The following is a 15,212-nucleotide window of genomic DNA, read 5'->3' as shown; positions in this document are numbered from 1 at the left end:
GTTGCATACAAAGGGAGCATCGGTTAACATGATAGATACCTCTTCTTTTCATATTGTCTATTGTAGGTAATTTATTGAGAAGGGCCTGCCATGTACATAAGGAATGTCTTTGTTATCCCGGTCGATCCCATGTCCAACTGTTTGGGACCCACTTGTTATTTCTTTGCCTAATTTGATTCCATGCGGATGTGGCACTAAATTTGCCATTGTCATGAGGCCAAATAAGTATATCTGAAGAGTTGTTCCTGATTGGAATAGCTATAATAGTCGGCCAAAGTGATAACATTTCGGGAGAAATAGGTTTAGGGAGACACCAGGTACCGTTAGCAATGAACTCAGAAACCTTCCAATCTTTGGGAGCCCCAAGATCTTTTCGTATTCTGTCACCATATAATTGAAATATACTCTTCCCATTCAACCAAGGATTGTACCACATATTAGTACTAGTTCCAAAAGAGATTGAACCTCTACTCTAATCTGAAACAACTTAAAATTATTACTACTAGTGTCACGCCCCTCTAAATATCCATGATTTTTTAAAATTTTCGTCACAGACCAATCCAGGATCCAAACTAACGTTTGAGGACACTGAAAACATTCTATTCATATTCACATCCATAAAACCTGTGCAGTTTGTAATCATATATCACATCACTCGATAATTCACATTTATGGCAACCCAAGCCAACTTGACAAACATGAACAACATTTATAAATCCACAAGCTAAATAAATTATACAATCAGAACTCCAACTATTCACCACAAGTTCATATCACCATAAATTAGACTTAACATTCTGAAATTCCAAATAAGAGAGATCTCCTAACACTTTGATACAGTATATCCATTTCGGTTCATCGACAACATTTCATTACATACAAGACATACTTATACAACAATATCGTAATAACCAACCAGACTTGCCCATTATTCTGAATAGCTATCCACTGCCTCAGCCCAAATCAAACATCTCGAAGAGTGACAAGCTGACCTGAAAGATTTATATAACAACGGAGTGAGCCAAAAACGGCTCAGCAAGTGACAAAGCATATTCAGAACAAAAGGAACGGTTTCAAACGAGTAAGGTATCATAATGCAAGGCAGAATACAAGAATTCTCAAGGATACCATCTCAATAGATACCAAATCATACGTATCATGTCATTCAAAAACATATTTGATCCATAACGAATGGGGCATAGAGTAATTGGAACATATCAATGGCAGATAGGACATTTCAGAACATATCTGTTCATAACAAATGGAGCACAGAGTAATTGGAACATATCAATGGCAGATAGGACATTTCAGAACATATCAGTTCATAGCAAATGGAGCACAGAGTAATTGGAACATATCAATGGCAGATAGGACATTTCAGAACATATCTGTTCATAACAAATGGAGCACAGAGTAATTGGAACATATCAATGGCAGATAGGACATTTCAGAACATATCAGTTCATAGCAATGGAGCACAGAGTAATTGGAACATATCAATGGCAGATAGGACATTTCAGAACATATCAGTTCATAGCAAATGGAGCACAGAGTAATTGGAACATATCAATGGCAGATAGGACATTTCAGAACATATCAGTTCATAGCAAATGGAGCACAGAGTAATTGGAACATATCAATGGCAGATAGGACATTTCAGAACATATCAGTTCATAGCAAATGGAGCACAGAGTAATTGGAGCATATCAATGGCATATGAAATGTTCCGGAGCATATCAACGGCATATGGAACATTTCGAAGCATATCATCAGTGAATGAAGCATTTCAGAGCATATCGAAAACAAATATCGTACAGAAGCTCAAACGTCGTCTTTGACGTTGCAAACATATCAATCTTATCCAAAGCATGTACAGAAACACATAACCAAAGCTCTGGATATCATATCAAACATACAGAAGGTGTAGTGGGATCTCAGTCAGAATGTGATTCATCCATTTCTGAATGACCACCTGACAAAAGTCTCCCACGTCTGGGAGCTCCATCCACCCACGTCTAGGTGAAGTCAAAGGGGGCCGGCAGAGCATCGCAGGCTCTAATCACATACCCTCAAAGCGGGCAACAAGCGCATACCCTTTACCATTTCTGGCAAAGGTCCAAAATATCCCACATAACGGGACCCCACAAAGCGGGCAAATAGCGCATACCCTTTACCATTTCTGGCAAAGGTCCGGACAATCCCACACACCAGAGTACAAAAGGGCAGTTTCAACAATAAGTAGCATATATCGGAAGCACACGCGGAACAACAAACGTACATGTGCCTTTACGAGTCAATCCGAAGTAAGCAATAATCTTTCACAAGTATATTCAGATTTGAAGGGAATTGAAAGCAAGGGCACATATGGAATCCAAGCAATCACATATAACTCAATTCAATAAGAAGATTTGATGAATTCAATGTTCAAAGGAAATGAAACTGGAATAGGCACATATCGAAAGCAAATGCGGAACAATAGGATATACATGTGCCTATATGAGTCAATACGATATAGCATAAACGTTACACAACAGTTTTCAAGAATGCAATAATTTTAAGGACAAGAGCATACAAGAATTCAAAGTAGTAATATAAAGCTCAATTGAATAAGAAGGCTAAAGGATATCAATTTCCAAAGGAATGAAACCAGAATATGAGAAATCGACCAAAGCTCGATTTCTGACAGAATACAAAAGGCACATTGAACAAATGATTCAAACTATCAATCGTGCTCCAATTTACTCAGAAATAATCATTGGATAATACTTTCAGATAAGACAGGCTTCATATGAATTGAACTGTCCAACAGAGAGAGTTACAAATAATTTGGTAAGCAAGAGTCATAGAACAAAATCTCTGTTGGCAGAATTCATAATGTCAGATTCAACAGATAACTGGGCAGGTGTTTGGATTTCAGATCTTTCAATCCATATATCAAAGAAAGGTCTACGAGTCTAGTTTCCAATGAAATCAGTTTTGAACAAATCAGAGTTTCCACAAAGACTTGCAGCTCGGTATCAAAAGGTCAGAATCTCAGAAGTTGCACAGATTCGAATTGTTACATCTAAACAGGAGATATATCAAATGCAAGGCTAGAACAATTCAAAGTTCCTCATATTCAAAGCAAATGTGGAGATAAAATTGGCAGTGAGGAAAGATCAGGATACTTGCAATAAGACATATAAGAGCAATTATAGGAAAAACGATCAGGGAACTTGCAATAAGGTATATCAGAGCAATTATAGGAGAAACGAACAGGGAACTTGCAATAGAAAGGATTGAAACAAGCGGGAAACTTGCAATAGGAAGAATCAGAAAACTTGCCTTTCAATGATTTCGATCCGAAGATCCAAAGAAGGTGCCAGCCCAAATCCTTCTACTTTTTCTCCGTGTCCTCTCTCTGTTTCGTTTTGTGCTCCCGTTTTCTTCCTTTCTTCACAACTACATCACGTGTCGAACATCGAGGCACAGTCACCTGCTCTCTCTTACTCTCATTCCTTTTTTTTTTCTTTCCCAAACGCAGCTGCCACAGCCGCCGTCGCTGCCGCTGCCACAATCGCAGCCACGACCGCAACTGCGGTCACAACCGCAGCCCCCTTCCACTGCACTATTTCCTTCTTCCCTTCTCTCGTTCCTACTCTTTCTCTTTCCCAAAAGCAGCTACTGCAGCTACTGCAGCCACCACCGCTGCCGCAGCTACCGCAGCCAACGTTGCAGCCGCAGCCGGAGTCGCAGCCACGGCCGCAGCCACCACACTCGCAGCCTCTTCTTCCTCCCCTGCTCATCTTCCTCTCCTTCTTCTCTTCCAACTGCAGCTGCTATCGCCGCAGCCGTAGCCCCTTCTCTTCTTCCTCTCCTTCCCTTCTTCCTTTCTCTTCTTCTTCCTTTCCTTCTCTTCTTTCCCAGCTGCATGCTGCAGTCGCAGCCTCAGCCACGGCCACAGCCTTTTCTTCCTCCCCTGCTCATCTTCCTCTCCTTCTTCTCTTCCAACTGCAGCTGCCATCGCCGCAGCCGCAGCCCCCTTCTCTTCTTCCTCTCCTTCCCTTCTTCCTTTCTCTTCTTCTTCCTTTCCTTCTCTTCTTTCCCAGCTGCATGCTGCAGTCGCAGCCTCAGCCACGGCCACTGCCTTTTCTTCCTCCCCTGCTCATCTTCCTCTCCTTCTTCTCTTCCAACTGCAGCTGCCATCGCCGCAGCCGCAGCCCCTTCTCTTCTTCCTCTCCTTCCCTTCTTCCTTTCTCTTCTTCTTCCTTTCCTTCTCTTCTTTCCCAGCTGCATGCTGCAGTCGCAGCCTCAGCCACGGCCACAGCCTTTTCTTCCTCCCCTGCTCATCTTCCTCTCCTTCTTCTCTTCCAACTGCAGCTGCCATCGCCGCAGCCGCAGCCCCTACTCTTCTTCCTCTCCTCCCCTTCTTCCTTTCTCTTCTTCTTTCCCTGCCACAGCTGCAGCTGCCACAACCGCAGCCGCAGCTACTTTCTTCCCTTCTCCTCTTCCTTTTCCTTCCTTTCTTCTTCTTCTCTTCTTCTCCTTCCTCCCCTTCTTCTCCCCGACGTCACCCACACCCTCTCCTCTGTTTCCTCTGCAGGAAACAGAGGTATCACAACCTCTTCCCCTGCTTCCTCTTCCTCTTCTCTTCCTCTTCTTCTTCTTCTCCTCTTCGAACGCCCCACACCTCTCCTCTGTTTCCACCTGCAGGAAACAGAGGTGCTGCAGCCCTAGCTGCTGCCACCTCTCGCTCCTCTCCCTCTTCCCTCTCTTTTCCTCTTCCCTTTTCCTCCCCAACCCCACACCTCCTCGCTGCAGCCTTGCCGCAGCTATCCTCTTCTCTTCTTCTTCTTCTTCTTCTTCTCTTCTCCCTCTTCTTCCTCTCTTCTTCTCCCCACGCCCCACAGCTTCTCGCTGCAGCCCTCGCTGCAGCCACCTCCTCTTCTTCTTCTTCTCCTTCTTCTTCTTCTCTACTCCCTCTTCTTCCTCTCTTCTTCTCCCCACGCCCCACAGCTCCTCGCTGCAGCCCTCGCTGCAGCCACCTCCTCTTCTTCTTCTTCTTCTTCTCTTCTCCCTCTTCTTCCTCTCTTCTTCCTCCTCTCTTCTTTTCCCTCTTCTTCTTTTCTTCAATCCTCATGCCCCACCGCTCTCTCTGTTTCTGGAAGAAACAGAGTGCGTGGGAGGCGGTGGGATAATACCGAATTTTCGGTTTTTCCTTTTTTTTTTGCAACTTAGCAGTTTAGTCCTTGTAATTTCTATATTTACATATAGGTCCTCCAATTTACATATAAATCTTTATTAATAATTTTTAAAAACGAGGGATATTACACTCTCCCCCCCTTAAAAGAAAATTTAGTCCTCTAAATTGATCATAGCTCAATCGATGAAAAGATGAGGATTATGATATCTTTATTTCCTCCTCCTACTCTTAAATAGTTTCATCAATACAATACAATTACATAATTATCCACGAGTGATCGAAATATTCTCCTCCTTGATCCTCAATAGACGGTAACCCGACCTTGAATCAATTTTTAAAAATACTTGCGTACCCTGTAATTACTCGAGCAAGTCGTTACTTCAGAAAATACTCGTTTTTGATGGTCACCTAATTCAACTGTCTATAATCATTACAAAGCCTCAATGTTCCATACATTTCTTTTAACTAACCGGAGCACCCCATGATGAAATATTAAGCCAAATAAAATCCTCATTTAACAATCCTTGTAGTTGCTTTTCCAATTCCACTTACTCAAATGATATCTTTCTGTAGAGAGGCTTAGATATTGGAATTATCTCAATGACCAAATCAAAAGCAAAGTCACATTTGGAGGTAATCCAAGCAAGTCATCCTGGATACATTAGGCAAGGAGATAAATCATGTCCCATACTCTCAAAGTAAAAGATCGACTGATCAAATATACAAAAAGTGATCATTTGTTATATATCAATCCATACTGGTATGATAAGAAGATGGCCAATCCATACCAAGTATAATATCATAACTCCAAATCTCTAGGAGAACTAAATCAGCAAAAGTTCAAGTTCTCCAACAAAAATCAGACAAGAGGACCAGATTCAAGTTCGTTATCAAAGAATCTCCAATGATCGTATTTACATATAGCACATAATGTAGTGGTCTAGGTTGAATACCCAAGTGATAGGCAGAATATTCCGAATCAAATCATAGATGGGACCCATGGTCAAACAAATATTTGCATTCTTTCATAAACATGCATAATACCTTTGACCACTAATTCAGAAGTTTCAGAATCATATTTAGTGATAGCATACACTCTTACATGGGCTGATGATTTAGGAGGCAGTGACTCTTTCTTCTTGTTCAAAGGGCAAACTTTTATTTTATGATCCAACTTTCTACAAGCAAAATAGACTCCAATCACCCGAAAACACAAACTTGTTTCATAATTTAACTTGTAATTCACACATGATTAAGTCTTTGGTGGTGACTTTCCTTTTCAAATCCAAATGTCTTGACCCTCTTGTCATTACTTTCTGATTCATTTCCAATCATATTCTTATTGGTAAACTTGTCCTTATCATTCTTGTCACTGATTTTCAAAAATTCTTTTCATTGTTGCCAATAATAATCAGTCTCTACTTCCAATATAAGGTGGCAAAAGAAATCTTTTGATCATCAAAACAATTTTGTACATCAAATATCTTCTCTGTTTGCATCATTCATTTTTCTACCACCAATGAAATTAGGTCCACCATGCTTCCACTGCGCCACTCTGATTCAATATCCCCGATTACCCCTTTCATCCCACTTAATTAATCAAAATCAGATGAAGTAGGAGGACTAAATGTCATCGTCATCCTAGATTCCTAAAATACATCAAAGAAAATTTCCACCAATCACTATAGTTTCATTAGACCTCAATATATTTTGCACGTCAACATATCAAATATTTCAGTAATCCTCAAACAATGCTCTGATACCACCTCTGTCACGCCCCTCTAAATATCCATGATTTTTTAAAATTTTCGTCACAGACCAATCCAGGATCCAAACTAACGTTTGAGGACACTGAAAACATTCTATTCATATTCACATCCATAAAACCTGTGCAGTTTGTAATCATATATCACATCACTCGATAATTCACATTTATGGCAACCCAAGCCAACTTGACAAACATGAACAACATTTATAAATCCACAAGCTAAATAAATTATACAATCAGAACTCCAACTATTCACCACAAGTTCATATCACCATAAATTAGACTTAACATTCTGAAATTCCAAATAAGAGAGATCTCCTAACACTTTGATACAGTATATCCATTTCGGTTCATCGACAACATTTCATTACATACAAGACATACTTATACAACAATATCGTAATAACCAACCAGACTTGCCCATTATTCTGAATAGCTATCCACTGCCTCAGCCCAAATCAAACATCTCGAAGAGTGACAAGCTGACCTGAAAGATTTATATAACAACGGAGTGAGCCAAAAACGGCTCAGCAAGTGACAAAGCATATTCAGAACAAAAGGAACGGTTTCAAACGAGTAAGGTATCATAATGCAAGGCAGAATACAAGAATTCTCAAGGATACCATCTCAATAGATACCAAATCATACGTATCATGTCATTCAAAAACATATTTGATCCATAACGAATGGGGCATAGAGTAATTGGAACATATCAATGGCAGATAGGACATTTCAGAACATATCTGTTCATAACAAATGGAGCACAGAGTAATTGGAACATATCAATGGCAGATAGGACATTTCAGAACATATCAGTTCATAGCAAATGGAGCACAGAGTAATTGGAACATATCAATGGCAGATAGGACATTTCAGAACATATCTGTTCATAACAAATGGAGCACAGAGTAATTGGAACATATCAATGGCAGATAGGACATTTCAGAACATATCAGTTCATAGCAATGGAGCACAGAGTAATTGGAACATATCAATGGCAGATAGGACATTTCAGAACATATCAGTTCATAGCAAATGGAGCACAGAGTAATTGGAACATATCAATGGCAGATAGGACATTTCAGAACATATCAGTTCATAGCAAATGGAGCACAGAGTAATTGGAACATATCAATGGCAGATAGGACATTTCAGAACATATCAGTTCATAGCAAATGGAGCACAGAGTAATTGGAGCATATCAATGGCATATGAAATGTTCCGGAGCATATCAACGGCATATGGAACATTTCGAAGCATATCATCAGTGAATGAAGCATTTCAGAGCATATCGAAAACAAATATCGTACAGAAGCTCAAACGTCGTCTTTGACGTTGCAAACATATCAATCTTATCCAAAGCATGTACAGAAACACATAACCAAAGCTCTGGATATCATATCAAACATACAGAAGGTGTAGTGGGATCTCAGTCAGAATGTGATTCATCCATTTCTGAATGACCACCTGACAAAAGTCTCCCACGTCTGGGAGCTCCATCCACCCACGTCTAGGTGAAGTCAAAGGGGGCCGGCAGAGCATCGCAGGCTCTAATCACATACCCTCAAAGCGGGCAACAAGCGCATACCCTTTACCATTTCTGGCAAAGGTCCAAAATATCCCACATAACGGGACCCCACAAAGCGGGCAAATAGCGCATACCCTTTACCATTTCTGGCAAAGGTCCGGACAATCCCACACACCAGAGTACAAAAGGGCAGTTTCAACAATAAGTAGCATATATCGGAAGCACACGCGGAACAACAAACGTACATGTGCCTTTACGAGTCAATCCGAAGTAAGCAATAATCTTTCACAAGTATATTCAGATTTGAAGGGAATTGAAAGCAAGGGCACATATGGAATCCAAGCAATCACATATAACTCAATTCAATAAGAAGATTTGATGAATTCAATGTTCAAAGGAAATGAAACTGGAATAGGCACATATCGAAAGCAAATGCGGAACAATAGGATATACATGTGCCTATATGAGTCAATACGATATAGCATAAACGTTACACAACAGTTTTCAAGAATGCAATAATTTTAAGGACAAGAGCATACAAGAATTCAAAGTAGTAATATAAAGCTCAATTGAATAAGAAGGCTAAAGGATATCAATTTCCAAAGGAATGAAACCAGAATATGAGAAATCGACCAAAGCTCGATTTCTGACAGAATACAAAAGGCACATTGAACAAATGATTCAAACTATCAATCGTGCTCCAATTTACTCAGAAATAATCATTGGATAATACTTTCAGATAAGACAGGCTTCATATGAATTGAACTGTCCAACAGAGAGAGTTACAAATAATTTGGTAAGCAAGAGTCATAGAACAAAATCTCTGTTGGCAGAATTCATAATGTCAGATTCAACAGATAACTGGGCAGGTGTTTGGATTTCAGATCTTTCAATCCATATATCAAAGAAAGGTCTACGAGTCTAGTTTCCAATGAAATCAGTTTTGAACAAATCAGAGTTTCCACAAAGACTTGCAGCTCGGTATCAAAAGGTCAGAATCTCAGAAGTTGCACAGATTCGAATTGTTACATCTAAACAGGAGATATATCAAATGCAAGGCTAGAACAATTCAAAGTTCCTCATATTCAAAGCAAATGTGGAGATAAAATTGGCAGTGAGGAAAGATCAGGATACTTGCAATAAGACATATAAGAGCAATTATAGGAAAAACGATCAGGGAACTTGCAATAAGGCATATCAGAGCAATTATAGGAGAAACGAACAGGGAACTTGCAATAGAAAGGATTGAAACAAGCGGGAAACTTGCAATAGGAAGAATCAGAAAACTTGCCTTTCAATGATTTCGATCCGAAGATCCAAAGAAGGTGCCAGCCCAAATCCTTCTACTTTTTCTCCGTGTCCTCTCTCTGTTTCGTTTTGTGCTCCCGTTTTCTTCCTTTCTTCACAACTACATCACGTGTCGAACATCGAGGCACAGTCACCTGCTCTCTCTTACTCTCATTCCTTTTTTTTTTCTTTCCCAAACGCAGCTGCCACAGCCGCCGTCGCTGCCGCTGCCACAATCGCAGCCACGACCGCAACTGCGGTCACAACCGCAGCCCCCTTCCACTGCACTATTTCCTTCTTCCCTTCTCTCGTTCCTACTCTTTCTCTTTCCCAAAAGCAGCTACTGCAGCTACTGCAGCCACCACCGCTGCCGCAGCTACCGCAGCCAACGTTGCAGCCGCAGCCGGAGTCGCAGCCACGGCCGCAGCCACCACACTCGCAGCCTCTTCTTCCTCCCCTGCTCATCTTCCTCTCCTTCTTCTCTTCCAACTGCAGCTGCTATCGCCGCAGCCGTAGCCCCTTCTCTTCTTCCTCTCCTTCCCTTCTTCCTTTCTCTTCTTCTTCCTTTCCTTCTCTTCTTTCCCAGCTGCATGCTGCAGTCGCAGCCTCAGCCACGGCCACAGCCTTTTCTTCCTCCCCTGCTCATCTTCCTCTCCTTCTTCTCTTCCAACTGCAGCTGCCATCGCCGCAGCCGCAGCCCCCTTCTCTTCTTCCTCTCCTTCCCTTCTTCCTTTCTCTTCTTCTTCCTTTCCTTCTCTTCTTTCCCAGCTGCATGCTGCAGTCGCAGCCTCAGCCACGGCCACTGCCTTTTCTTCCTCCCCTGCTCATCTTCCTCTCCTTCTTCTCTTCCAACTGCAGCTGCCATCGCCGCAGCCGCAGCCCCTTCTCTTCTTCCTCTCCTTCCCTTCTTCCTTTCTCTTCTTCTTCCTTTCCTTCTCTTCTTTCCCAGCTGCATGCTGCAGTCGCAGCCTCAGCCACGGCCACAGCCTTTTCTTCCTCCCCTGCTCATCTTCCTCTCCTTCTTCTCTTCCAACTGCAGCTGCCATCGCCGCAGCCGCAGCCCCTACTCTTCTTCCTCTCCTCCCCTTCTTCCTTTCTCTTCTTCTTTCCCTGCCACAGCTGCAGCTGCCACAACCGCAGCCGCAGCTACTTTCTTCCCTTCTCCTCTTCCTTTTCCTTCCTTTCTTCTTCTTCTCTTCTTCTCCTTCCTCCCCTTCTTCTCCCCGACGTCACCCACACCCTCTCCTCTGTTTCCTCTGCAGGAAACAGAGGTATCACAACCTCTTCCCCTGCTTCCTCTTCCTCTTCTCTTCCTCTTCTTCTTCTTCTCCTCTTCGAACGCCCCACACCTCTCCTCTGTTTCCACCTGCAGGAAACAGAGGTGCTGCAGCCCTAGCTGCTGCCACCTCTCGCTCCTCTCCCTCTTCCCTCTCTTTTCCTCTTCCCTTTTCCTCCCCAACCCCACACCTCCTCGCTGCAGCCTTGCCGCAGCTATCCTCTTCTCTTCTTCTTCTTCTTCTTCTTCTCTTCTCCCTCTTCTTCCTCTCTTCTTCTCCCCACGCCCCACAGCTTCTCGCTGCAGCCCTCGCTGCAGCCACCTCCTCTTCTTCTTCTTCTCCTTCTTCTTCTTCTCTACTCCCTCTTCTTCCTCTCTTCTTCTCCCCACGCCCCACAGCTCCTCGCTGCAGCCCTCGCTGCAGCCACCTCCTCTTCTTCTTCTTCTTCTTCTCTTCTCCCTCTTCTTCCTCTCTTCTTCCTCCTCTCTTCTTTTCCCTCTTCTTCTTTTCTTCAATCCTCATGCCCCACCGCTCTCTCTGTTTCTGGAAGAAACAGAGTGCGTGGGAGGCGGTGGGATAATACCGAATTTTCGGTTTTTCCTTTTTTTTTTTGCAACTTAGCAGTTTAGTCCTTGTAATTTCTATATTTACATATAGGTCCTCCAATTTACATATAAATCTTTATTAATAATTTTTAAAAACGAGGGATATTACAACTAGCGTAGGCAAGGAGCATCCTTATGGCTTCTAATCGAGCCATAGGAGCGAAGGTTTCTTCGTAATCGATACCTTCTTCTTGGTTGAAACCTTTGGCCACTAATCTAACCTTGTTTCTAACCACGATACCATATTCATCTTGCTTGTTTCTAAAAACTCATTTAGTACCAATAACTAAATGGTCATTTGGTCTAGGAACAAGCTTTCACACCTTATTTCTCTCGAATTGATTTACTTCATCTTTTTTTGGTAAGTAAAAGTAAATTGATTATGTGTAAAGTTTCTACAAATAGCTTTATCTATACAAGTCATAGACAAAGCCAAGTAACTCATAAAGTGCGAATGCGATAGTTATGACTACACATGCTGTAGACTATAACTCCTAATTATAATCAATATAGAAAATGTTTATCCAGATATATCAAAACTACCTGTGGGTACATAATTTGGCATCATTCCCAAGATCTTTAGCTAATAGCAAAATTAAATTTGATAAAAATATCTTTTTCTCTTTGGGTAAGGTGCTCCGTTTTGAGATCTTGCTCCATACAGGATCTTGAGTCTCTAATAATCTCTTTCAATAATTGAGCATTGTTTATGTGTTGGCATTCAAATATTCTGTTACATCTCTCCTTCCACATCCACCAAATAGCGCATCTGAAAGTAACATTTGCAAGTTGTGTTAGAGGCCCTTTTCTTGAGAAACATTGCATGAGGTCGCTTAGTTCTTGGTGCAAGTTTGGTTGCGGCAGTCTATTGAGTTCAAATCGCTGGAGAATCTCCATCCATATCCATTTTGTATAATCACAAGCAAAATAGAGGTGGTCAACAGTTTCTTCTTGTTGCATACAAAGGGAGCATCGGTTAACATGATAGATACCTCTTCTTTTCATATTGTCTATTGTCGGTAGTTTATTGAGAAGAGCCTGCCATGTACATAAGGAATGTCTTTGTGATCCCGGTCGATCCCATGTCCAACTGCTTGGGACCCACTTGTTATTTCTTTGCCTAATTTGATTCTATGCGGATGTGGCACTAAATTTGCCATTGTCATGAGGCCAAATAAGTATATCTAAAGAGTTGTTCCTGATTGGAATAGCTATAATAGTCGGCCAAAGTGATAACATTTCGGGAGAAATAGGATTAGGGAGACACCAAGCACCGTTAGCAATGAACTCAGAAACCTTCCAATCTTTGGGAGCCCCAAGATCTTTTCGTATTCTATCACCATATAATTGAAATATACTCTTCCCATTTACCCAAGGATCAAACCACATATTTGTACTAGTACCAGAAGAGATTGCATAGGAAATGTGTTTGATTAGCCAATTCTTTGCCTTTAAAATTCCTTTCCAAGCTGTAGAGTGGTATGTTCTTGTTGAAATTTCCCAGATTGATTCCTTTGAAAGATACCTAGCAGAAACCCAATGTGACCATAAGGAACATTTGTTTTGCAAAAGATCCCACAATTGCTGTACTAGACAAGCTTGATTCCAATCTCTAATATTTCTCAAGTTTAGCCCCCCTGCATCTTTCGGTTTGCGAATGCTATCCCAATTTACCATATGCATTGCATTATCATTTGTGCCCTTCCAGAAGAAGTTCATTAATAATCGTTCAATATCATGGAGAAGTCCATTAGGCAGAAGAAATGCATTACACCAATATATAGAGTAGGAGTGCAATACCGAACGGATGAGTTCGAGTCGTCCTGCTTTTGATAGAAACCTATTTTTCCAAGAAGAAATTCTATTCTTTATTTTTTGCAAGATAGGCTGACAATGGGTTTTGTGAATGCCTGTGGATATGAGCGGGAGACCCAAATAAGGAACTGGCAAGCTTCCCTCACTAACCCCCAAAGTTTGCACAATAAAGACCTTATCCTCAACGTAAGGGCTCATATATACTTTACTTTTCGCATGATTTAACTGAAGTCCAGAAACCATACCAAAGTCATTCATAATAGTAGCCAGGTTCTTTACTGAAGTTGGTTCATTTTAGAGAAAGATAAGTAAGTCATCTGCAAATGTTATATGTGATATATGAACAGAACCAGCAATGGGTACCTTAATGCTGCCATTTAAGACTGCGTGTTCTAACATACAGCTAAGTCCTTCCATCGCAATAGTAAAAAGATACGGAGATAGTGGATCACCTTGTCGGATGCCATTCGTGCTCCAAAAAAAACCAATAGGTGAGCCATTAAAGAGTATCGAAAACTTTGGAGTTTCCAAGCAAGATTGAATCCAATTAACCCATTGCTGTGGGAAGTTCATATCGAGGAGCATCTTATAGATAAACTTCCTATTAACTGAATCAAAGGCTTTCCGTAAATCAGCTTTAAAACAGATTTTTGTCCCTCTTGCTTTTGAATGCAAATCTTTGACCAAGTCATTAGCAAGCAAAATGTTATGATGTATACTTCTCCCTTTGATGAAAGCAGCTTGATTTGGGCTAATAATCTTGTGTATTACCTTTTGCATTATATTTGCCAATACTTTGGAGATGATCTTGTAAACAAAGTTGCATAATGATATGGGTCGATAGTTCTCTAGTGAATCAGCCCCTGCATTCTTCGGGATTAAAGAAATAAAAGTGCAATTCATCTCTCTAAGAATATGACCTGAAGAGAAGAAATGTTGGCAAGCCTTGATCACATCATTTCCAATAATGGACCAAGCAGTTTGGTAAAATTCAGTTGGAAATCCATCTGGACCTGGGCTTTTGTGCTTTGGTAACTTAAAGACAACACGTACAATTTCGTCATCTGTAATTGGGGCATTGAGGATTGAAATAGCTTCCGAATCAAGTTTTCTAGTCGGCTCCACATGAATGTTATTAGGTTTCCTGGCTTGATTGAGTAAGGAATAAAAAAATTGCTCTGTGTGTGCTTTAACCTCATCTAAATTCTCAATAAGATTATCATCTTTGTCTCTGCATTTGCTGATACGGTTAACAGCCCTTCGAGTAGCAATTGAAGCATAGAAAAATTTAGTATTGGAATCCCCTAGTGTAAGCCAATTCTGTCGAGACTTCTGCTCTGCAAAACTTTCCTCCTATTTTAAGGCTTGCATGAAGTTATTTCTGGCTTCTATCTCTTTGTAGATAATATTTTCATCATTTGGCTGAAGTTGCAGCTCATGTTGCAATGACATTAGTTCATTTCTGCAAAATTGAACTCTAGTGTTAATATTGCCAAAGGTATTTGTATTCCACTCCTTTAGTGCTGCTTTACAGGCTTTGAGCTTTTGACATAAGATGTAAGGGGGGGATCCATGCACATTAACATTCCAAGCAGATCTGATAATATCAAGAAATTGAGGATGAGTACTCCACATGTTAAAGAATCTAAACGGTTTCTTGCCTCTTGGTGTCGATTTTTCTGCGTGTATATACATTAAAGAATGGTCAGAAAACAAAGGAGCACCATACTCAAGAAGTGAATCTGCGTAA

General features: G+C 41.1%; 1 long non-coding RNA gene across 2 annotated transcripts; it reads right to left on the bottom strand.

Annotated features, from left to right (window-relative positions):
- Positions 1-689: 689 nt before the first annotated feature.
- LOC135643851 (uncharacterized) lies at positions 690-11,747 on the bottom strand. 2 transcript variants are annotated; one of them, XR_010498361.1, is made up of 3 exons: positions 9,770-11,732; positions 3,325-7,437; positions 690-992 (listed from the first exon to the last, which is right to left on the bottom strand). It is a non-coding gene; the product is annotated as an uncharacterized LOC135643851 (long non-coding RNA). The 2 variants fall into 2 exon arrangements; XR_010498360.1 differs by having other exon boundaries at positions 690-7,437; positions 9,770-11,747.
- Between the last annotated feature and the right edge of the window lie 3,465 nt (positions 11,748-15,212).

This window comes from Musa acuminata, chromosome BXJ3-7, assembly GCF_036884655.1.
Source record: "Musa acuminata AAA Group cultivar baxijiao chromosome BXJ3-7, Cavendish_Baxijiao_AAA, whole genome shotgun sequence".
Taxonomy (NCBI): domain Eukaryota; kingdom Viridiplantae; phylum Streptophyta; class Magnoliopsida; order Zingiberales; family Musaceae; genus Musa; species Musa acuminata.
Note: the sequence above shows the minus strand (reverse complement) of the source record. Positions and strands in the feature narration are given on the sequence as shown.